The following is a 26,656-nucleotide window of genomic DNA, read 5'->3' on the forward strand; positions in this document are numbered from 1 at the left end:
CCTTCGTGGAGGACTTTTTAAGGGAAACTGGCTCGTATACACGTTACACATGGGGAAACCACGAAAACGCCCATGCAGCCAGCCCGTTCGCGGGATTCGAACCTCGAACCGAACTACCAGTGTTCAGCGACTTTACCGCTCGGCCGCTGGTGGGCTTTAAGATAGAGAAAGGAAGTCTCCAAATTAAATAAAAAAATAAATAAAAGGGGTTACAGCCAATTAAAAGTAGAAGTTTGCTTTCATATTTTTTATCGTATATATATATATAAGATAACATACGTAAATCAAAATTATAATTTAAACTAACTCCTTACCCTTAATCCTCCCTCTCTATTCCAAAAATCGTAATAACTTCTCGGGATTGCGTCATTTCTAGATCGATCCGTCTTGGATAGCTTCCGTAATGCTATGACGTAGTAATTAATTACCTAAACTTTAAGAACGTAAGCCAGAACCTTTCTCTTAACAGTCTGCCATATTGGATAACTACGCACTTTAGCTTCGCTCTCTACCCTGCTAGGATGTAATTTCTCTGTGCTCGCTTCCTATCGCAAAAGTATCAAAAATATAAATGTACTGTGAATAAGGCACGACTAGAATGCCAAATGATTGTGGTCACAAATGTCAATTTAAATAAAAACGGAATTGAAACCACCTCGATTGCCAAATTTCTTATATATTACGAACTCAGAATATTACGCAATCAGATTTCTTCATCTTTAATATGTATCAAGTATCTACGCTAAATAACATTTCTACTCTTCTACGTCTCAGTGTTCTTACATCAGTGCTTCCAAAACTGTGCTTTCATTATATATATCTAATTTTATTTTATATATATTTGGGAATTTTTTGTGTCTGTGTGCGTGTGTCAAAAAAATATTATCATTTGCCATCCTTGAGTCAATATTTCTCTGGAGAAATTTACGAACTATGTTTGTACATTTGCTCAACATTTCTATTTTATTTTGAAATGCCTCGAAAATAAATTTTATCTTTCAAGTTCTTCCAGTTTCTTTTCACTTTACTAAAACGTAGTTGCTTACCAGCTCCGCTGCAAAAGTAAGCCCAAACCATTCACAAAGAAAAGCTAATCGTAAAGCTTGTTTCTTATGGCCATGTCGGGTTGAAGGTTTAAGCATAAATTTCAATTGCTGCGTGGTCGCAAAAGTAGAACAGTTTAATAACGTACTTTTTTACGAAGCTACATTTGTTTCCAAAATTTTACCCTTCACCTTAAATTTAAAATAAATACGCCTATCCTGCTTCTTTTTGCTTTTTTGCTCCCGATAGTGGCTTCGGATGGATAGTCATAAATGCCGGAGATTCTCGTAAAGATTGTGCTCTGAATTTCAGTATCCCCACAGGGAATGCTCAACGAAATCCGTAAGGAATAAAAAGAAAATTCTTGAGAGCAGTTATGTTTTGCTAGAGATCGACGGGCACGGAGTGAAGTTAAACTATTCATCAAAACATTGAGCAACAAGGAGAAGATAAGATAAACAATGCGATTTTGATTTAAAAAGTCCCGAACGATGAAAGTAATTTATATACTTCATTTCATGTAATGTAAAGCATGGCTTTTGCTATCGTACAAGATCTTGGTACCTTCAATTCCGTTATTTTTATAACCGAATTCGTCAGACTTCATTACATTGCTTTATCTCAGTACTATTCAAACTTTCCAATTTTATCTGCAGCTGAAAATAATCGGTTAATATAAAAATAGGAATACATAATTATTAGTATATTTTTCTTTCAATGATATTTAACAGTACGCTGTTAGTAATAAATTCAAACAACAGAACTTTGCATAAAGATAATAATTTAATCTTCAGTTTTTCTTTCTGCATTTATGCCCAAATTTAACATAAGCTTTGTTATTAATTGTTTAAATTTAATATATCGCAAAGAAACGTTAAATACCTCATCAGCTTGAATATAAAATGACTTCACTCATGAGACAGTTCTGTACTTTTTTCCCTGTGTAAGTTTTTAATATCGAAAAATATTTCCAAGATTGTCTCATAGATCTTTTACGAAGGTATTCCTCTCCTTAGGCAGAGTGCCCTCGAGTATTTTGCCATAATCAAATGTACCAGAACAAACAATTTACAAACAGGAAAAGAAATAAACAGGTCATTTTGAATGTGTTCTCAAATATTTGCAGAGTAATTAAATTATCCAAAATACTCCACCTTGAGTTACTACATATTTTTTTAACATGAAAGGAATAAGTGACAAATTATCATAATATATTTTGTTTAAAATTGGATTGGACACACAGAAGTGCATTGTTTTCGCAAGGGGAGGTAAGAAACGTTGCTGTAGTCGTACAAATAGGGTAGTTTATAAAAAAATATGAGATATGAAAGCAACTTGAATTTCCTAATTAAGTTAAATAACTAAATCGATGATGGTTTCCACAACAACTTTAAAGCATAATGTTTCTTTCGGCAGAACAGATTGGGGTATATTGTTTGCAGGCTCATAGCTTTTACATTCATCAACTTTCAAAACAATTTCAACATGATTCGTTAAAACTAACTTCCTTTTCGACTGTTTTAATACTGTGTATTTTTATGAAATGTGAGATGATTCTGTATAGTAATATAATAAATTTACTTAAGCCAAATTGTTTCATCGATAAAATGGCAAAAGAAGTCTTGTAAATTATAATTTTATTTTAGACTCGTATAATAAGAAGAAAGAATTTAATAAAAATACAATATGAAAGTAAACAAGTATTCATAAAAATTATTATAAATAAGATATCAGTTACTGTTTCAAAATGTTTATTAGCAATATTAGGGCTATATAGCAACATTTATTCTTGTTCCTTTTAAAAAAAATTAAAGAAGTGATTTTATGGTCATTTTTACAGCCAGCAGCACATCATTTTTAATACCAATAATTGTCTTGCGAAGAACTTAAGTGAATTATCTTCATAAAGTCACTTATGTTTTTTATTGCAATTATCTGATTTTTATAGATTTCAGTTTCTAGTAACAAATATGAATTTCATAAATTGTTAAATAATTCCACTACTTGCGCGTATTTTGAAAAATGTCTATGATAAAACTGAATATTGCATTTAACTGAATTGTTACATTTATGTTGCGTAATACAAGTTCAACGAAGACAAATATAAAAATCTGAGTTAGTCTGCAACGCTCTTTCTACTGACAAGTTCCGTATTTATAGCAGAACTGTTTCTATAATATAGTTTAAAATCCCTGAACGTTTGCTATGCGGACAAAATAATTTTATTTGAATACAGCAAGTTAAAATTACATATATAATCAAATTTTGGAATAATATTCAGAAACACTCACGGCCTGCCTCAGAGCGGGTAACCGATGAGGACGTTCCGAGAGGCAGAATTTAAAAACGGAAGAATTAATTAAGAAGCAAGATGGCAGAATTTAGGATTCGCAGGTTTATGTGCACCGGGCAGCAGAAAGCTTAGTATTGGTCCTAGAAATACTATTCATCTCGGGGAAAATACGCTAGTGCTTAGATATCTTAATTAATCGGTCACTTTCTAACAAAGTTACACTGGTTTCGAAAAATATTCAATTGATAAAATAGCGTTGAAACCTGCATGTTAGGCAAACGCGTACTTAATGAAGCCAAATTCTCAAACGTAGTTTTTCGACTGAAGTACAACTAAATAACAGATTAGATTGGATTGGCTTATTTGAATTAGGCAAAGCAAGGGATGACTATACATCTAAACTCCACCCCAATTTTAACCGGGAGATTCAGGGAATGAAATCTGAAGCTTTCTTATATCCCCTTGCCCATACATCATTATTGACAGGGATTTTGCATCGTCAGATTTTAAATGGTCTGCAACAAAGGCAAAACATGACGGATATGTAATTCGTAACTGGCACTCATACATTGCATAGTATGTATACTCATACACACATACTATGCATTTCAGGTCAAGCAGAGAGAAACAGTTTACAATTAAAAGCACTAATTTCTATGCTTAATATCCAAAATCTTAGGGAATTTTCTAAACGTTTGGCAAATACAGAATAAATCTACGATCTTCAAACATTTACTTTATATTATTTAATTTTTATAAAAACATGCAAATCATTTTTCGCATTTAAATTTAAATACGAAAACAAATTTATTATTTGTTATGTTCAATTAGAATTTAAACAAGAAATACATTCTTTCGAAATCCATAGCAAATTTAAATTACCACTAATTTTACTATGCTTACAAAACATGATACAACGTTGTTTTCAACGTGACAACGTTCTGTTGCATAAAAAAAGACCTTAGAAGAAAAAGGATCCTCACTGTTTATTGGCAATGCTTTGTCTAGCAGTGCTAATAAACAATAAGTATCTTTTCTTCTCCTATATTAAAAGTTTCTGCTTTATAAGAGAGTATATACTTGTCAAATATGCACTAAACAATGCCCATTTAAATGGAAATCCTGAGCACAGTGCTGATTGCAATACTAGAATTTGACTGGTTTATAAATCGTCGGCATCAAGCAAAAACGCTCGATCGGCAACTTTTACAACGTGAATTTTGGATATTTTATAACATGTTTGGAGAAAGAGATATATAATCTGCGAGACAAATGTAGGAGTATAATTACACAGAAATCCTCTTAAATCCAATCGCACGTTGAACATTAAAGTGCTTTGTTACAAAGGGCGATTTTGCATTCGTGGTTTTGGTGTTGTTTCGACAAGATGCAAGTTTAAAATTTTATAATAAAATGCTTATTGAGGTAGATATTTCGCTACTTTTCTCTTATTGGAACTGGATTCAAAAATGAATGTATGTATGCATGTATGTATGCATGAATGTATGTATGTATACATACATATACATATGTCCGTACCTATACATGCACATATACACATATTTCTGAATCCGGTCCCGGTAACAGAACAGTACTGATATCTCTCCTTAATATGGAGAAATAAATTATCGACCATGAACATTTTACGAAATTAATAGTGTAAATCAAATTCTCAAATTTCTGTATTTTAGTGCGGCCGCTCGAGAACATTGCCTTTTTCTGCAATAAAATTTTTGCACTAATAATTATTTGAAAAAATTTTTAAATGTTTCATAATTTGCCCAAAGAATTAGAAATTTGTTTTTATATTCATTTTATTTTCCACCCACATATAAAAGAATGCATTTTACTTTTCGGACGTTCTATATATTATGCGGTAGGATATTTCATTATTTTATTGAGTACAACAAATAGAAAACTGGTTGCTGATAAATCAGAGAAAGATTCACCTCATTTCAGTCAGAAATCAATCTGCGTATATATATATATATATATATACAGAGAGAGAGACGTACACAATGTCGGTTTATGGACCAGTATTTCATGAATAATTGATGATATTTTACTTGGAACTTTCGTTTCCGGAAAATAATCAATACATTATTTCTCATATTAATATGATAATTGTGGAAAATGAGTTCAGTCCAGGAACATGAAAGGCGGAAAATCAACAAAAGAGAAAGGAGAAAGGGTTTGCTTTTATTTAGCAACCTCTGAGAAGAGAACTTGTTATAAGTTTTCGAATTCATTCAATTTTCTGTAAGCTGACTTTCACATTTCTGAAATGATCCCTTTTTTATCATAAGAATATTTGTGATAGAATATAAATTCTTTAGAGCAAGATCCACTGTTATGGGTTTCAATTTAAGAAATGAAAATTTAAAAGGAAATGCATCACTAAACTGATTTCAGAAACTGAAGTGTATTTAGTTGAAGGTATTGAAAAATGCAATATTAACAAACAAGCTTCAGGAAGTTGTTGAAAAATGTCGATGTAATCTAAAACACAGCTAAAAAATGTAATTGAAAACATTTTAAACTCAAATATGGGGGTGATGATGTGAACAATTATATGAAAAACAAAAGAACTGACGTTAAAACTTGAAAATGCATCATCATAACTAAAATAGTGATTTACCGTTAAACTTGAAATAAGCAATTAAACCTAAAAATGAACTGAGGGATGAAATGATATGAAATATACTGAGGGAACGACATTAAATTTAAATTAAGCTATATACTTTTATAAAAACGGTATTTTTAAAAGGCATTGCACAATTTACAATGACGCTTTGAAATTTAAGATCCAGGAAATTGCGCAGATTAAATTTTTTCGAAGAATTAAGAGAGCTTCTTATCTTCTAAGATACGTAGAACTTTGAGAACATAAAGCAATCTTAAGATGAAAACTGCCCGATTTAAAAAACAAAAATCAGAAAATATTTGCAAAGAGCAATCCAATAAAATAAATTACCTAAAGGAGCAGCAAAATACGGTTGTAGAACTGTATTTCGCCAGATTTCTGAAACCAGTACAAAAATTAGATTACGTATTTTTTGTTAAACGCTGGAAATTGCTTTACTTATATTTCTTACAAGGAAAGTTGAGGACGAATTATATATCTGAATTTTCTATTACTACATAAAAAGTCATATTAAAGAATGACTTTTCTTCAAATCCTTAAGAGTAACTTTATAGAAATGAAGAGACAAAAGTGAAAATATCGTATAAATATGAAATAAGAAAAGTTTATGCTTCTTAAAATAACTTTTGAAACTGAGCTTTTCTCTCATCATTATTATCATTTGGAAGAGGAAGACTGGAAAGATTCGAATATTTTCGAAGTGACTCTGATGTTTAAATTATGAAAGAATTCTTGACATACCATAAAATGAAAGGAAAAGTCATGAGCAGACGAAAATATTCAATTTCATTAAACAGATTCTTGTCTATATAAATTAAGAATATGCGCTGTTAAATATTCGTTCATTAACACGTATTATTAAGTTTTAAACAAGCTCGTAAATATTTCCTTCAGAGAAATAACTTTCATTCACTTGATAATTTTGTAAATAGGACAGAAATGCTTTTGATTTTCTCTCTATAATCGAAGGAATAACTTTGTAGGTAGAAAAATGCTTTTGATTTTTTGTCTATGATCAAAAGGACTTTTACACACATTTAAATGTTTCCTACTTCACTTCTTCTGGTTATGAGAACTTTTCTGGTTTCAGTGTTCTAGGTAAATAATAAGTTTATGTAAATATTTTTAACTTATATTCTTGTGAAATATTGGGTTGAAACATAAGTAATTGCCGTTTTTTTTAATTTAAAAATTTGTATTTTAACAAAAACAAAACAATAAATTAGTCAATAATATCCGAGTTTATGGACTTGGGTCCCCATAGACCCAAGATGTCGAACTATAGTCATTTGGCTACAACCCATTCCTTCGGCTAATTCTCGAGTGGTTTGAGGCGAGTCTTCGTGTAGAAGTTGATTCAAATGTTCTTCATTAAACTCATTTGGTCGTCCAGAACGAGCAGCGGCTTCGAGGTCGAAATTTCCATTTTTGAATTTGGCAAAACAATTTCTTGCAGTTCGTTCAGGCATTGCACCTTCTCCATACACTTCGTAAATCTCTCGGGCAGCTTCTGCAGCATTGGCATCTCGATTAAAAGAAAAAGAAGAAGGTGTCGAAAATGCTTATTTTGTCGACTTGACAGTCCATTTTAATGATCTGAAAAGTAACAAAAATTAGCTCAGGCAAAAAAATTAAATACGCCATCTTGTAGAGGGAAATCTTCTCTTCCGAATAACACAAAACATTATGCCAATACATTTTATTTTTACCGCGCAGTTTTAAACACATAACATAAACGATCACTACTTATGTTCCAACCCCAATATCGCAAACTGTGCAATATTCCTGCTTTAAATTTATGATGAAATGTAACAGTTTAGTTGGTTTGGTTTATTTAATTATGGCAAAGCGCGCAAAGGCTATCTGCCAAAGGGGAGGGATGCCTTCATTGGAGATTTTGTAAGGAAACTGGCTACCTTCCCTGACTCATGGGGAAAACCACGAAAGCACCCTTGCAGCCAGTTAGTTCGCCGAGATTCGAGCAACGGACCGAACTACCGGTGTTCATCGACTTTACCGCTTGGTCGCTGATGAGACCAGTAACAGTTTAGACAATACCTATCATCTAGCAGAATTTAATTTGAAAATATTTCAATGTCAGATAAATGTTCGTTTGTTTCTTTAGAATATTAATCTACAATTTTTTAAATTTTTTAATTTTTTGTCGAAATATATTTTGAGTTAAGGATTTGCAATACGTATCATTAAAAGAAGGGTGGGAGTAGTGCTTACCATTAAAAACTCATAAGACATTCCTTCATTTTAAATGTATATTTTTTAAGGAGAGCTATAATCTAATAAACTTCCTTTACCACTGCTCAATTAATACCCCGTGTGAGAACAAAATATTATCCTCAAAAATCACTATAAAGTTTTGAATAAATAAATTCATGCATTGTTATTTACAACGAATCTAAAATGCTATTAATGTCCGAGTGGTTAAAATTTCAAAAGGTTGTAAATTTGTAGGATTCGATTGACCACTTGAAGAGGCTATCTTCACGGATGCTTCAGATTCTCCTTCCCTAACGTAGAGAAAGGATCACCCATGCTCACTACTTAGCTGAAGGTTCTCGGCAATTCTATCGTTGTAAATTGAATTAAACGTTTGGAGGATGAACAGAAATAGGCAGCCCTTCCTTACTACATTATTTTGCAAAACTGCCAAATTATCCAAATTTTGTTTTTAAACCTACATTTAGAAAATTAGTCATGTTTAGTAGTTTTATCAAACAAAAATAGATAATTATACTACAAAACTGAACATACAAATCAATTAGCAAGTGGGATCTGAAGGCATTGGATTTATCTTGATTACAGAAAAACACGCGGGGAATGCCTTTCAAAGAAAAAGGAAAACCTTTCAAAGGAATACGAACCCGGTTTTAAGTTTAAAATGAAATACCCTTCGAAACAAAGTGAATTTATGATGTTTCGCAGATTTAACACCTCGGCAAATGGTACATTGCGGAACTTGAAATAAAGTCGGAATTTATTTTACGTCGAGAGCTTCGGTCACTAAAACATATTCTGTTTTGTTCAGTTACTGCTTGTGATTCTACTTGGGATGTACAATCACAAGATGATTCAATTCTACTTGTGATATGCTGAAAAAAAACGTTTTCTGTTTTACACAATTATAATAGGAACATAACTTGTATTTACATGCCCATGAGTTGCATACTAAAATGTTTCTAGGAACAATACACACAAGTCTGTTCAGAAATACAAATCATGGACATCTCATCATCCAAAAAGGAAAAATTAGTATAGTATGTGATCATAAAAAACTGATATACCAGACATAATTTAATTACCAAATTACTTAGATTGTGAATTGAGTTTTTAGGATTTAGATTCCTTTCTATTTGTGAGGACACAACTGAGAACAGGTTTTATATCCAGTGTTCTAAAAACAAGAATGAAATATGCTCCAAAACAATACTTAAATATGTCCATTACACTTCCTACAGTAATTCGAGTAGTGAAATAATATTCCGAAAGAAACAAAACATGCGTTACTCTCATTAACAGATCGACATTCGTTTTGCGCAATGTGTTTAAGCGGGCTAAAATAATTCCTTCTTAATTTTTGCCTTCATATTTTTTTCTATATTTTTTTCATGTTTTTTTCCATGTTTTTTTCTAAACTGCCATTACGTAAATTTTTTTTAGCTCGTTTAATATATTAAATACAAAACTTCCAGCTGAAGTGTCTTTTCTTAATTTTATCGATTTCCCTGGAAAAATAAAGTTAGGAAGCAGATCCGAGGGAAAAATGTTTTGATATTTCTTCTGAAAACTGAATCTGAATTTCGATTTTAAGAGTCGTCTTTCATTACGAGAGAAAATTAAATCACTAAACTTATGTATACCGTTTACGTTTCATTACCCATTTTCGCCATTCACATAACATTTCAAGAAAATTTCCGTGAAAAATAAAGCGATAAAGGAAACGAAACAAATACAAAAATCTCACTTTTATTTGGAAACGCTTTGTTTTCGAGCTTTAACGAAAAACCTCATCGCGAACATCCCCCCCCCCAAAAAAAAAGAAACGAAGATATGTCGGGTAACCTTAATGATGGCTTGGCATCGGATTGTGTAAGCAGCGAATTCAATCACTTTTCTACTTAAAACTTTTTCCTTGCGTTCCTCCAGAACTGGCATTCGATGAAAAAAGGAAAGTGAGGAAACACGATTTTCTTCGAGAATAGTTTGAACGAATTGTTCTTCCGAAAATAAAAAAGTTGCTATAAATCTACCGCTTGGTACTTCTTACCTAACATTTACTGGAGCACTCGATAACTAAATTTCATCTTATCTCAAGAGGGAACAATAGGAGTATCTTCAACGTGAATTCATCCATGCGTTTGAATTATTTGAATTCTTTAAAATCAGTAAAGTAAAGAAACTAACTTTAATATCGAAGTCTGCATTTCATCGTTTTTCAAATGAACTGAATTAAAGCTGAGAAAAAGAAGCACAGATATCTCGAAGAGCGTTACATTTCTTCAAATGAGATTCATATTCTTCCTTGAAATCAAATTAAATAATCAATTTTAGTAAATATGAAAAAAGCTAGCATTAAAGCTTCTTATGTCACACTAAAATAGCTGCTATAGTTTTAAAATTTCATCTGTCTTTACAATACTTAAGCAAGATAGCAGTGCTCCGTATCCTTTTATTTTGCTTGTAGATTTAGAAACAAGTACTGTTGTAAGCGTCAGCAGTGATTTAAGTATGCTTAAAAAGTGTGTTCTGAGCAATGTGAATTTGGATGTTAAAATATACTTGTGACGCACTGGAGTCTAAGCGAAAATAAATTGAGTGAAAGAAACATCATTGCAAACTTACGCAAAAAAATTAAAATTTTTAATGACAGATTAGTCGGAGAGTTGGAAAAACGCATTCTTCAAATTAGAAAGTGATTAAAAGTTCAAAATTAATGACAGTTTTAAAGTCCAAAATTCTGATCAGAATACCTATTGCAATTAAGAGCGTATGAAATCCGCAATATAAGGAGAACAACTGAAGTAAATATGACTGACTATATTACAAATAACAGAAGCTACAGAAGTAATTCACAAAACATTTTGTGCTAATACTGCGTGAAAACTGTTGATATAAAATAACTACTATGCGCACATTTAATCCCAGAGAAAACAGATTTAAGTACATGATCTTCGCAAAGGAATACATTTATTAAATCTAGGGAGTATACACTATAACCTTTAAAAAAGTCTATTGAAGAATTACCTTCTAGCCTTGCCAAAACAAAATCAGAAGAAGGGTGTATAAGACTCTTTTATTCGAACACAACAATTACTTAACTTGTCTTTACACAAGCCAAGCACTTCTGGCCTTATAGATATACGTAAGGTTGAATAAATTCAAAATGTGGTAGATTAGCTTAACGACTCACAGGATAATTTAACGTGCAGTCAGGGCTCTGGTTTGTAGCAAACTGGCGAGACAAAGCCAAATGGCTAAAAGCACTCAATACCACAGAATCAAATCCCTAATAATCACGGAACAACGTGGCCTGGAATAGGCAGACACACTCTGAAACTAACTGCAGAAATTCTTGCTAAAATAACACTTCTTTCTACCTCAATATGAATAACGCTCATTATCACATCTACATTCTGGCATGAAAAGCGTGGGTGAAAATAGAGTGATAGAAAAGTACTAAGCCTTAAAATTAACTATTAATTAAAAATAAATGGGTGCTACAGGAGTTAGTACAAGTTACAAGAACGAGTAACATTTTTCGACGAAAACAGATTTTGCATATTTGAAATTGAAAGACGGAAAATTGTAAGAAGAAAACCTGGAACAGAGCTAAGGAAGAGAATTTAACGCCAGTTTTAATACATGATGGAAGTGACATAGTTATTTGGGGCAGAGTTTCTCAAATGGCGCATCATGACAATGAACTGGGGTCACGAAAGCAAAGATCCTGGTCGGTGATAAACTTAGTGAAACTACTGACCTTACATATTAACGTAAAACTATATTATAGTTTTTCAATAGGTAACGTCGAGATCTAGTAATTTAACGTTTTCATAGATGACACAAAATACTGAATCCCTTATTAATTTATTGCTTAGTTTAATTCCTATTTTAATGTTATTTGCGGCGCCACCAAAGTTTGAGTAGGTTTGAATACATTTAATTCACTTATTCTTATTTCGCAAACCGTTGAATACAAGAAACTGATTGACACTTACATCAGTCGAAATGACACTGACAGGTAAAAAGCGGCGGACTGAGTAGTGAAGGCGCTCAAGCATTGGCAGGAGCCCGTGCAGGGCATTCTCCAAAAATAAAGGCAATCACAGCAGAATATGTATAATTGGATTATAGCATACATAGAGAAACATTGGCCACAAAAAATACCATTGCTTTATGCTTTTGCAGACTATACAAAATTTTAAAAAATATCATCTACTGAATTCCAGATTATTTAGTGCATGATGTAACAATGATAGGCAATGAACAAGCACATCTACTTTTGCATTGCGAAGTACGATGGTTATCCAAAGAAAATGTTTTTAAGAGACTTTTGAAATGAGAGAAGTTTTAATGTTTTGAAACCAACATCCCTCAACAGCTAAAAACGCAATATTTCAATTTAAAGTAGTTTAAGTGATGGTAATTGAATGAAGCTGTAAAGTATATTTTAAGTTTATAACAGTTACTTTAATTTAGTTCAGCTTTCCTAGCTTACAACTCCCTACCAGAATGAGTTTTTAGAATCACGTTAAATGCAAATGAGAAGGCGAATAGCATTTAAGTCCAGTTCAATTGACTTCGACAGAGAGAGTGAGGATTCCTGAGTAGCGCGCGTTTGCCTTTGGGATACGTCTCTCTAAGCTGTTATTACGCTCGGCCGTGCCCTTTGATAGTTTGCTGTCTAATTTCTTTAATTTAATATTACTGGCCAACTAGTTTAGAACTGTGTTAGCTTCGGCTAAGTCTCTCTAGTTAGTCATTAGTTAGTTCTTATTTCTTATATTTTTAGTTTAAGCCCAAGTGGAGGCTTTGCTGTACGCCCTAAGGAAGGGGCCGATTGTTAATTTTAATTTGAGTAAAATAAAGGATAATTAACCCTTCTTGAGTTTACGCTTCTATTTTTGGACTTAAGCGATTATTCGCTTACCAGTTCACTAGGTTCCTAGACATTACATTCACTAGGTTCCTAGACATTACATTCACTAGGTTCCTAGACATTACATTCACTAGGTTCCTAGACATTACATTAAAAGTGAGGAATTCTATAAAGTTATCTTTGCAGCATTTTTTATTCATAGCATCAAACCATGAATAAGAAACCCTTTCACAATTAATATAGAATCAGAGACGGAACAATTGAATTCAGATATATATTCAGATATATAGAACTGTCTTGTGATACAGCGCTTAAAGACAGCTTCGACAAAATACCATTGATAGATAATCGGCTATACTGTCAAAAAGAGTATACATTTTTGGTACAAAAGGAAATTAAATTTCTAATGTCTTATGTTACAACTTACCAAGCAGGCTTCTCAGCACTTATTTTTCGTAACAATAAATACAGATATAGCGTAACATTTTCCATTATTTTTTTTGTGCCTGTTTTGCATTTTTATATGTATACGTATTTTACTTTCACAATAAAGGAAAAATGTTTGAATATTAAAATTTGTTAGTTTACCAATAAGCTATGTTGTGACTTATCTCATTTGTCTGACAGTAACATCATAAGAAGCCCACGAAATTCATTGTGGCAAAGGAGTGCAAGATTGCGCCTGTCGTTGCCAAGAACCTTAAACACCATACGACAGTACGACTTCACCCAGTTCCACCCCCAATTTTGATGGAGAGCACCCCAGGAGGTCAGATCCGATGGTCTCCTATCCTACTTCCCCTACCGACAACCTGTCGAGAGGACGTTCGGCTCACCGCATATTTAGAGTGCTCCCATGCCGCACGTACACTATAGATTTACATGCCTTCTCCGGGATTCGAACCCGGACCCTACGATACCTCAGTAGGCACCCCTGCGGTACCGAAAAATATTAAAACAACCCGGTCACGTGAAAAAGTTATTGGGAAACGTTGGTTGGGGGTATATGAAAAGAAATGTCTTGGAACAGTTGGAATATACCGAGTTCACAAAGAACAAAATGAATGTTTTAAACATTTTAAAGCGAAGTTTAAACCAGAATTCTCAGAAACTTGGAATAAGAAACTATTATTGCAGTCGCAGAAGAAAGATGAAGTTTCAAAAGTTACTAACAAATATTTTACTCATTTTGCACAGATATAGACCATACCATCATTAACGACAGCAGATGTCCGAGTTTCTCAAGCATTTCTAACAGTTCTCTTCTCATTGCTAATTTGACAAGTTGCGAGTTACTTTCTAGGCTGGGGTTCCAGGAGCAAAAGGCGTTCTCGGTGCTCCGTTTTGAGCTCCCCAGGTCGGTGATCACAATGCACCATGAACTCAGAACACGATTTTAAAATATACTGCAGCCTGACTCTCTCAAAGAAGCTTAAAGTGCTTCACAGCTATGCTTTTTCACGGAGCTAGATCGAAACTCCTATAATCGAAGACGAAACCTTCATCCTTGGCCACGCCGTTCGCCGAAACATAACGCCGCGATTTGTGGGATCTTAACTAAAGACAGAGTTTTACATATTTACATACCACAACTGACCATGTCCATTCATTAAATTTGTGATAATTCATTCACTCCTGGTCATTACAAAGGACACGGTATATGGAATTTCAAAAGAATTTTATTAGCACATGCAGATGGATAATGTGACCTAAAGATTGTAATAAACATATGAAAAATTTAAACAGCTTCCTTTGATGATGAAATATACTATGTCTTCGAAAGATGAGAAATAAATAATTTGTTAACTTTTGAAAACACAGTATTATTTTATTTTTATTATTTATTGTATGCTCTGCATATCTAACCAAACAAGAACTTCAAGTGCACTATTGAAATTCTTTTTTATCATTACGTATTTTAAGATAAGGAGATTTAAGCATGTAAGAAAAAATGCTAACTTGAAATAGCCCCTTAGTTTTTCTTTTTGATTTGGCTATTTCTTATTTTTGTTCTAGAAATTCTAAGATGGTTGTAACAAATCTTTCTGAACTGTGTCGTTTCAAAATTTATTACACACACATACAAGTACTTTGATTCCCTGTGCACATCATTTTAGTCAATAGCCAGGATAGTCGCATTTGAGGTGACAGCAGGAAAAGGAAAAAAAGAGGGTGACTGTTTTCTCGTAGTCGTGCGCTCAAATAAAGGCACGATTTAGCAGACTGCAGAATAAATGCCAATTTGAGAAACAACGGAAATATGCAGTCAAAGCGAAAGGTTCAAAGCAGATACACACTAAAAATATAGAACAATAAGTAAACGAAATATATACAGTTATTTAAAATGTTATATACATGACGGAGAAAATACGGTAAGTGACAAATTTTATTCCATGCGTTGCATGAAAATTAATAATGATTCTAATACACTGATTGGACACTTTATTATAACCGCCTGACAGTTTTAAGCAAATCAGCCATGGCATTAATCTTTTGCTTGTGTTCATTACCAGTTAGTAAATACTCGGGCTGATTGGAGGGTCTCCATATTAGTAAAAGAACACAGAAAGTTAATAGTGCAGCAGATTGTAATCAAGGATAGTCTCAGGTGAACTCTGAAAGCACAATTCACCCTACATGGCATCGTATGGGGTATGGAAGCCAAAGGTCGGTTCGAACACTGTTGTTGTCTGTACTTAACAAAATAAAATGTCTCAAATTAGCTCAAAAGCACGAGGAATGGACAATGGATAATTATAAACACATTATTTGGGCTGACGAATCACGTTTTCAAATACACCGTGAAAATGGGCAAGTGAAAATTTGGCAAAAACAGCATGAAAGCATGTTCATTAAGTGAGCTGCTGCAAACCTTCAAGTTGGGGAAGCAATGTGATAGTTTGGAGAATGTTTTCCTGGCATGCTTTTGGGCTCTTTAATTCGTATTAATGAACGTGTGAATAAAATATAATATCTAAACATGGTTCCTGACCAAGTGCATCTTGTTATGTGATGGATTTATCCCAATGGCGGTATCTCTATTTTTACTACTGCACAGTGAAACAGTTGAAAAATGATTTAGTATCTGGATGATCTCAAGTACAGATTATCGCTTTTTACACTTTCTATAGACTTTCCCAGATTGAGATGATAAATGTTGTAACAACATTAATTGACTGGGTTCCATTATTGACTTGATGCCGGTAGCATTCAACGCTTAGAATTCGTTGTATGAAACAAATGTTGTAAGCTCACCTCCCATGTATGACGTTGTCACATGACTTTAAAAATTTTATAAACTTCTGTACTTTCATTCTTCCGCAAACAATGGAACCAGCAGAAGTCATTAAATGGTCATTTTATTCGCAAAACCCCGATACAAGGCATTGAAAAATGGCAACAAATATTTTTATTTCCTTAAATATTGATCCTAGTTCACCTACTTACAAAATTCCTTAAAAATAAGGTAGGCAGTTTTATGAAAACACTTTTATCAGTGGGGGGGGGGGGTCAGAATGGATTTGATAGTGCAAAGATTAAATTTTTATACAATTCTTCCACAGAAAAACAGTTCAGTTAGTAAAATATTTGCTGTGCGCTAACAAGTTACATAAAAACTGCTCCGCAAATCTTCGTGCAAAATTCAGCAAGCTATTTATAGTTAATATTTTTCGGGGCAACTACGAAATTATTAAAAAGAATTAAACAATTACGATTTTAATTACAACCAAAGTGAGCGACTTTTATTATACAACTTGCTCCACATAGTTTAGGAGAAATTTATTGACTAGTTTAGCTAATATTTAATTAATATTTTTATAGAGTTATAAGGTATTTCTCCCACCTTTTTAGCATGCCTTTGTGGAGTAGTGGTCAACACGCTCGCCGCGTATTCGAGAGGTCCGTGGTTCGAGTCCCGGCGAGGGCATTGCTCATTTTTCACTTCTCCAGCATCGAAATAACTAAATGTCTCTACAGAACAATGAAGATTTAACCTATAAATTTGCGAACTGTCCGACATTTAAGAAGCCTTGAGATCTAGGCTACAAACTGAGGTACTGATTAGTTGCTCTAAGTGGAAGTTAGGTTCGGTTATTCTAATATGGCAAAGAGAGCGAAGTTTACTGCTTTAGGGGAGCGATACCTTCGTGGAGGACTTTCTAAATGAAACGTTTTCGTATTCACGTTACACATAAGGAAAACTAACCGTGCAGCTAGCCCGTTCGCCTGTATTTGAGCCTAAGTCGATATACTAGTATTCAGGTGTTTTAACCACTCGGTCATTGGTAAGGTTGTAAACTTCAGAAATCTACAAAATATCATTACCTTGTCGCCAGTCCTGTCTAACCATTTAACAGCACAATCAGAAACACCATACTAGAATTAATGTCATGTGTAAAACTATATTATGCATTAAACTGCATGCAAGAAAGCATAAATTAATGTCACTCATGTATTAAAATTTGCCATTATCTGAACAATTTTATAGAATCATAAACACAAGTGAAAAATTCCACTCGTAAGACTAGAGCTCGCGGCATTAATTTTTTCACGTTTTATTACGCTTCCTTTTGTCATTCGGGGCGTGTATGATGACAATCTATGAAACATATCCTACATGTTAAACAGTTTTTCGAAGAAATTGTTTTTGGAATCCACCATGCAGTAAAAGGTACTTTTTTTTGTTTGCAATAATTGCAAGTTAACTACTCACAAACCATAGCAACCAACTCATAATAATTCAATGCAAGAGAAACTTTTGCTCATTGTTGTCAGTTTCCATTGCTGAGATCAACTTAAGCGAAGAAGCAAGGCAGTTATTAAGGGAAGTAACTAATTATTCAACTGAGAGTAACATGCATGTACGTTAATAAAGGTGGGAGTCACATTCTGTGACCGTGAAGCTAATCGAAATTATAAGTAGAACTATATTTAGCTTGTGTAGCGTGTTGCTGTTTCGAATTATTTGGTACCATGAAGATTGATTAATTCAGAAAACGATGGAGTTCTCCTACACCGCCTTTTATCAGCCAACATTGTACTAAATTTTATTTTAAAACCGAGTTTTCAATGCAAATATAGTATGTTATTGTACGAGGTATAAACTTAGAGGAAGAGCGTGAGAAACAAATTTATTGCACTTTCACATATTTTTTTAATATTTGGGTCAAGTTTTCTTTAGAAAGAGCTCCATGAATACATCTATTCTAAAGCAAATAGACCTTTCATCCTTTGGCATACTCAATTTATCTACCTTTTAAATTTTATTCATAAAATTGTCCTTAATCATTGGTATAGTTCAATCGTAAAATAAGTTTTGCTTTCAATAGTATCGAAATGCCCGATCAATTTATCTACCTTTTAAATTGTATTCATAAAATTGTCCTTAATCATTGGTATAGTTCAATCGTAAAATAAGTTTTGCTTTCAATAATATCGAAATGCCCGATCAATTTAATTAAGTTAAATAATGTGTTTCCGCATACATGGCTGCATAAGAAGCAATTTCCATAAGATGTGAAGTCAGTGGCGGATGTTTGAATTGAGGTGCTTATCTTACCTGAACTGGCAGAGCGGAGAGAATTCCTCAGCTTAAGGTACAGAGAGTATGTACTACACAGTCGAATCACATTAATGTTATCACCACCTATTTTTGACGTCAACCTGATATAAGCAATTACAGAAGGCAGATGGCAGCGCTAGCAGTGGAGGATATATAAAAGGGGTCGAAGAGAAGCTGAAAATAATGCAATCGTTGGCTCAATGCAGAAACGGAGCGATTTATCCGACGTCAAAAATGGGTAAACTGTTCGTGCGGTAAATGGATACCGTGCATGGAAAAAAGGCACTATACAAAATCAGCGACGTGACAAATATGGTGCACCACGAGCCATAGATGATAGAGGTGAACTATGGCTGCGGAGATCCTTTCGGACGGAAAGGCGTACAACCGTTGCTCAACTGACATACCAGATGAATCAAAGGTCTACCAGAAGTGTGTCCTAAGCAATATTTAAGTGAACGTTGCTACGGATAGGCCTCCGCAAGAAATGTCTGGTTAATGCACCTGTACTGACTGCTGCTCATGGGCGACGATGCATGAAATATTCACTCCAAAATAAATCAAATGGATGTCCACAATTGGCTTTTTCCGATGACACACGTTTTATGCTGCTCCAACAGCTAGATGGACGTTAGAGCATACGACGTTAAACAAACAGCCTGCAACAGTTTCCAGAAGGGTAAAAGCTGGAGAAAGGAGCATTAAGGTCTGGGGAATGTTTTCGCAATACTTCCTGGGTTCACACATCGTTGTGGAAGGCACAATCGATCAACAGAAGTACGCATCTGTCCTTGTGTACCTCTCGCATAAGCGCCGAGTATGCTACCGTTAGACGCCGAAGGCATGCAGAAAGTAGGGAGAAAGTACGTTATATACTCCCCTTTTAAAGAGCTATTGGGGATTAAGGGACCCAATCGCCGAATCCTGCTGGTGAAGAATCATCACCTACCACCTTTTAGTACATCTACCACCCCCAAAAATGAATCGAGCTCACATTTTGCATCATATTCCGAGTTTAAAACTCTATCCATTATGGTAACTTTGAAGGCTGAGAGGCTTCGAAAAAGAACTATGCCGATGAGAGACCAGGAGAATGTGTTTTGAATAAGTTATAAATCCGTTCAAATTAGCGTTTTCTTTATTCATCAATTCTTGCGCCACGCGATGATAATGCACCATCATAATGAGGAAACACATTCTTGCTGTTAGCTACCACAGATTTTCTATTTTAACATTAGTAACTTGCGTCACTTGCTGATAATTCTATGCTTTAATGATGATTTGATTTTCAGAAAGTAGTTCCGAAGATATAACATCCACCAAACGCACAATACTGTCTTAGGTTGACTGCCTCTTTTTGGTATTCCAAATGTTGTCTTTTCTCTATTTATTTACTGCCGTTTGCGTTTTATATATGCTCAAATAATCCTTTTTTTTTTTTTTTTTTTTTTTTTTTTTTTTTGTTACCGCTTTCTGTTCGATTGGGAGATCACTCTTATTTTTACCTAAGAGACAACTTCCCATCAACTGTTTTAAATTCATACTTAACAGTTCGAGCAGAAATCACTGACCCAGTTTAGAGATGTCCTCAATAAATTTTAAATGCCACTGTATCTTCGAATGCATTTGAATGGAGCTGTTGAGATAGATCCGCCATCGTTAAATTGAGATTTTTTCTTATAACTAAAAAACACAGCATTATTTATGAAATGACCCAATACTTTAGATTAGTTATAATAAAATATGAGAAGAATTTTCCTACCTATAGAATAATTTGAATTAAAACTTATTTATTAAGAAAATATGGCATTTAAATGAAACGTGACGTTAGTTCAAAATTCCCCAAGGTTGTATTTTCCCCCCTTGGAATGTAAAATCAGGTCAACATACAAATATGCCATAATCTACTCGGCGATTTTCTCTGCTAAGTTTGGGAAAGAACTTTCATAAGATTCTAAACACATGAAGGGATATTTTTCTTTCCCATGAGAGGAAAAAAACAAAAAAGGCAAAAATAAATCTTTTAATGATATTAAATATAAGATACCAATAAATAGTTTTATCGAACTTAAGATGGCTATTTGTACTGAAATTTTTAATTAAACTTATTCGGAGCAAAAATATTAATTAGAACTTTATTTATCGCCGTTGAATATTGAATAATCCAAAGTTAGTCTGCTTTTGAGATGCATTAGCCTCAATTCTGCTCTAAAGTAAAATTAAGCATTAGAGATTTAGTTTAACCACGTAGCATTTTGTTATTGATTTTGTATTGGAGGAATGAACAATAATAAAAAATATTTTCTACTGCTTTAAAAATGTTTAATAGATTTTTCTCGATACTGAATTTTAATCATGGGAAGGTCTTCAGGAGCTTAAAGCACAAACATGGCTCATGAACTGAAGCAAAATTTATAATTGTGTCTGTATTGGCAACTAAAATTTTGAAAAACCATTTCAGGAAAGACATTTTTAATCAAAACACTTGGAAAAGTCAAATCAGTCAAAGTTTAAAAAGATTGCTTAAAATTTTTAAATTATGTGAACTGGGATTATAGAATTTTTTTCATAAAATTTCTGATGGCATCTTTGATGAGGGGATTAAGTTATTACTGGAAATTTTGAAAAAGGACGGTTTTTCTTCTTTTAACTTCATTGCAAAGAAAATTTTATAGTATTTCATTGCTTATTTTCTTCAAGCGAGAATGGTTACTCATCAAAACAGATATCTTTTGCACAGTAAACCCTTGACCAGCGCGGATTTGCAGAACGCGGTTTCGCATATAAGCGTTATCTTAATTGTTTCTAATTAATTTGACCAAGCCTACAATATAATTCATACGGAGTTCAACCTTCATTCGTTATAACTCTGGCCAAAAGTTATCAACAGTTTTAAAGTATTTCCATCGACTAAAAATGATTCAAAGAAGTCGACGAATTGCAACTTGACGGCGAAAGAATTTCCGGCATGAAAGAACAAGAAGCGAAAGAATTAATCGACAAATAACGAATGAAGAAATGAATGATTTTATATAGACGTACTAAAGCAGTAGCTTTCTTGGTTTTATATGTACCAAAATTTTGCACTGAGCTTAAATGTACATACATTTTTATTAATTTTTACTTGAGCAAGGATCACTTTGCCTTAAATTTATACAAACAGGTATTATATGCACAAATTTATGTTCCGTATATCAGTTTGCACACATATTTTACCGTATTTATTTAATTCCTTTAGTACCTAACATGACATTATCTATGTTAATGCAATTCTGTGAGTTCAGCACTCATTTAATGTATTTATAATTATTATAAGTGCAAAGTATGGGTATATAAGTCTGCAATTTTGCCAGTATAACTTTCCATTAGTGTTTGCCTAATGTAACACAACATGTATACATGCACCGTTTTATTAACATAATTTGTAATTTGTTTTGCTTCATGATTTGTAATGTATAAATATTTGTGCAGATTTTATCTTCACATCTGTACTGCATCTACAAACTGTCCTTATTGTATTTGTATGTTTAATATATACCACAATAATGAAAAGTAACTAGAATAAGCACTGAATTAGCAGAAGTATATATCATATTACCAATCTGCAAGCTCTTTGTATAATGTAGCATCTACAGCTACATTACAAAAAACTAAAATGTATAATTTTATTAAAATTTTAATTGTATAACTGTCACTTCGCATTACAACTAAGTATAAGAACATTGTACTCGACAATATCAGTTCCTCTTTGCAAGTAACTGCAACTTTGCAGTGCTCAAAATAAGCGGTCATCAGCATTTTCTCGTTAGTCTCAACAGTCCCCCACCATTCACTTTTCCCTTAGTCCCCTATCACCCACTTTCTTTCCATGTTCTGGTCCTTCTTTCAGTGTTCCTCACTTTGCAAAGTCAGTTCTAAGAGAAAATAGCATTAAGTTTCAGTTTCTTTTTTCCTAATTCCATTGACGAGATCCAGTTTTATAACAAACACTGAAAAACTCTGCATTTCTTACTGTAAAACTCTTAAGAGTTTCGTCAGTTATTTTGCCAAGCAAAAATCACCAACTTTTTTAAAAATTGATTATATCATCCGTTTATTTAGCAGGAATAAAAAATTACACATAATGTTTTCCATAGAAATTTAGTAACTTCGCGGAACGTGATTTTGCCATACGAGTAATCTATTAATGACGTAACCTCTGTGTTTGGCAAAGGTTTTCTGTAATGCAGAAATAAAAATTAGTCACAAAAACGTAACAAATGTTCAGCGTTTGTTTGTCTTCTAAGGATAAAGTTCAAATGATTTAAGGAAAGCGCTTAATATATGAAACTCAGTTGTTCAATAAATGGATAAACTAATCGCGCATGCGTTAAATCAAAACTGGTTTTCTTAATTAAATAAATAACTTTTTCATCAAAAAGTCAACATCCGGCATCCGGAAATAAATGTATCTAGACAATGATACTCTCCATAGCGTCAGTTGTTCTCTTCACTTTCAAGACTAAAGTCTAGATAACTGCAGAATTCCCCAGCTTCCCTTCAGTGAGTATTACCGTATCATAAATATAATAACACATTTAAAATACTTTTATTTAATCAGCATGGAGGAAAAAATCGCACTCAGTCTAGCTTTGAAGACCAGGTAAGTTAAACGTATCTTCGGAGGTAAAATGTTTTAATACAATTTGCAGGCGTTTGAAAACTAATTAATAATAAATTAAAGGAATACACGCTAGATATGTGTCGAAATAATGATTTTAAATTAAATAAAACTGGACAATAGTTAGTGAAAATAAAATTTGCAACTTACCTAAGATTATCCTGAACTAAACAGCCATACACTTTATCATTCATGAGTTAAATTTTGCAAGCCTAGGGGAGAAGAATAACATTTTAGAACAGAACACGAGTATAACATTTAGAAGGTATTTATATTAAATGTATGTTATAAAAAAGATAAAAATCTGTAAATTTGTTTTAGAAAAGAGTGCATAAAACGTCGCAAAAACTTTTATTGTACCGATATTACATAATGTTTTACATAAAAATGATTGTAAAGAAGAGCAGCGAAAAAGAAACCTTTCCTTTTATAAAGGAACAGGAGAGAAAGACTAAACTTTGCAAAAGCTAAGGAGAATTTTGAAATAAAGTCACATTATCGGATGAATCAGAATTCAGCTTTTCTGGAGTAATGAAAGGCGATATATAGGAAAAGAACTAAACAATGAGCTCAAAGAACTAAACAACGAGCTCTAAGAACGAAACTAAGAACTAAACTAAAACTCTAACTAAGAACGAATTATAACACCTACTGTGAAACAAGGAAGAAGGAGCGTCTTAGTTTTGAGTTACATGGCAGATAATGGGGTCGGTAACTTTTATTTTCTTCAATGTAAAATGAAAGCACTTAAGTACATCGACATATTGCTATGTAATTATAAAAGTAAGTATTCAAAAATTAGCTTTGGGAAATAGCTTGTGTTTTAACGGGACAATGACCCCAAACATACATCGTACAGAACACGGGAATGTTTAATCTATAACACACCTGACCAGTTGAAAACACCATCCCAGTCACCGGACATTAACCTAATTGAAACTTTATGGCTCCAGTAGAACCTATTAGTTGTCAGGAAACACACAATTTCATCTAAAGAGAAGCTTAAGATCCTACAAGATAGCAAAACATATCCAATAAGACAACCAAGATTTCGGTTTTATCAATTAAGAAAAGACCACAAGCAGTCATAAATGCAAAAGATAAGTATACAAAGCATTAAATATCTCCTGCTTTTATCCTACAGATTGCTGTATGATTTTTCTAATATTGTTTTGACATACATATTTATATTTTGGTTTCATTTTGTTTTTGAAAGGCATATTAAAATAAGAATTCCATTACAGTTGAAATTTTACTCCTTCCTACTTATTTTACTACTTATTTACTCCTTCCTACTTATTTTACTTATTTTACACGTTGCTTAAACTATCAGTCATCTTTTCATTAATAATATATTTAAATATAGGCATTGCAAACACTTTTTTACCCACTGTATGTTAAATTTATTAACTTTCTGTCGCCTAGAATCGAGCACAGGACGCAACTACACTGTCCGATAGCTTTACACACTCGGTTGCCGGTAGGTTTAGCAGCCTGCGAGATTTTATTTAATTCACTATACAAGAGTATATGAAAGGTTTAAAAATCTTAGAGAACGGATGAAAAATGATCAATGTAAAAAAATATAAAAACAAACTTTTCGAACCGTTTTCATGTATTTTAAGAATTTTATTATAAGCAAATGCGATGGGGTCTTAAGAGCAACTATTGCAAGTAAGTAAACACATTTAATCTTGCTCTTCAAAGATTTATAACATATTTCTCGATCCGAAATTTAAATTATGTTAATTACATTAATTTGAAATAAATTTTCACGATTGTGTTACACCAGAGTTTTTTTTTTCTGCATAAGATACAGTGTAGCATAAGACCTGAATGTAGCAAAATAATAATCCTAATGTCTCATAATTACATTCACTTTTTAGTTAGATCTGAACTGCTGAATGCGCATGAAAAAGTAAAGTTACCTACTTTTCAAAGTTTCAAGGAACAACAGAATCACTATGAACTGATAAAGTAAGTTCTGAGCACCACGTATAAAACACATTTAGCTTTTAGTAGAAATCATCCCAGAAGTTTTCGAAGTTGCCGAAGCATGTCATTTCTCAGTTCAACCGATATCAAAACTCACCCAGTTCCTTTTCGCTGACGTGACATTTGACTCTAAGCATTGAAAAATGAAAGCCATACAAAGGGAGAAAAATGACGAACAACAGGAGCTAAAGGACATATTTTTGGATCAATTCAATGGCGATGTCAAGATCTTTCATGTCACCTGATGTGAACTAAAAAATCGACCATGTTCTTCGATTCCAATACAATCATTATGCTATTAGTGTGTGTGTGTGGGGGGGAATTGGAGCTTGGCCTACGCTAGAAATTCCTTCAGCTAAATTGTTAAATTTTTGTTTTTGCCAAAAACGTGTGATACGGATTCGGAGAAAAGGGGAAGCTGCATCACAGCCTTGTTGATCATTACAGTATAATGCCAATAAAGTGCGGGGTTAGAAATCACTTGGAGTTTTAAAAACAGGGCATGCATAAATTTCATTTTTCTTGAAAATTTGCGCCGAGAAGTTTTGTATACAGAGTATTGGAAAGAAATAATATCGAAAAATAGTTGATAGGAGTCGAAAACGTCGTGCCTCAATCTTCAAGTATTTAATATACAGGGCGTCCATAACGTATTCACCGAATAACGGCATGTTTTGAATAATACAGTATAAGAGATGGGGAAAAAATTGACTAAGTTTTATGTAGCACTTCAAAGAATTTTATATAAATACATTTCAACATGAAAAACATTAGGTGCGCAGAGAATATCAAGTCTGTTTTCCATTTCCCTCCAGATGTTATTATGGATATGTGGAATCACAGTAGCTGTTTCTGTGGTGATTCAATTTTTCAATTCTTGCGAACCTCTGCAGCATAAACTGGTTCTCTGCCTCGCATCTGCATTACACATGAGAAAACCCACGAAAAACATCAATACAACCAGCGATTTCGAGTAGGCCCGAATTCAGGTCGAACTACCAGTATTAGGTGGTCTCAACCACTCAGCGATTTGTGATGCAAGTTTTTGATACGTTGGGTTAGGGATTGGTTACCGGATAAGCTCTCGGCCTAGGGGAAGGGATGCATTCGTGGAGGACTTTAAAGGAAACCGACTTAAAGCCACGTTACACTTGAGGAAAAAATTTAAAATAGGTTAAACTACCAGTGTTCAGTGGTCTTTTCATTCGCCACCCTATGTTTGATACAAAGTGGAGATAATGACATAATTTTAGAAGCGGTTGCAGCATGAAGTTTCTTCAAGCATGAAAGGAAAATTAAAACGTGATTATTTTAAAGAATTGATCACGTTTGCAATGAAAACT

General features: G+C 33.3%; 1 protein-coding gene across 9 annotated transcripts in view; it reads right to left on the reverse strand.

Annotated features, from left to right (window-relative positions):
- Positions 1-26,656, reverse strand: part of LOC118190083 (hexosaminidase D-like) — a 278,340-nt gene that overhangs the window by 94,128 nt on the left and 157,556 nt on the right. For all 9 annotated transcript variants that reach the window (XM_085808047.1, XM_085808052.1, XM_085808048.1 and 6 more), the window contains one exon: positions 23,469-23,530. The gene's annotated coding sequence lies outside the window, so the exon portion shown is untranslated. The remainder of the gene's footprint in view (positions 1-23,468; positions 23,531-26,656) is intronic.

The sequence above is a fragment of the Stegodyphus dumicola genome, chromosome X1, assembly GCF_044657685.1.
Source record: "Stegodyphus dumicola isolate Sdum_Otavi_A_Nest chromosome X1, ASM4465768v1".
In the NCBI taxonomy this organism is placed as follows: Eukaryota; Metazoa; Arthropoda; class Arachnida; order Araneae; family Eresidae; genus Stegodyphus; species Stegodyphus dumicola.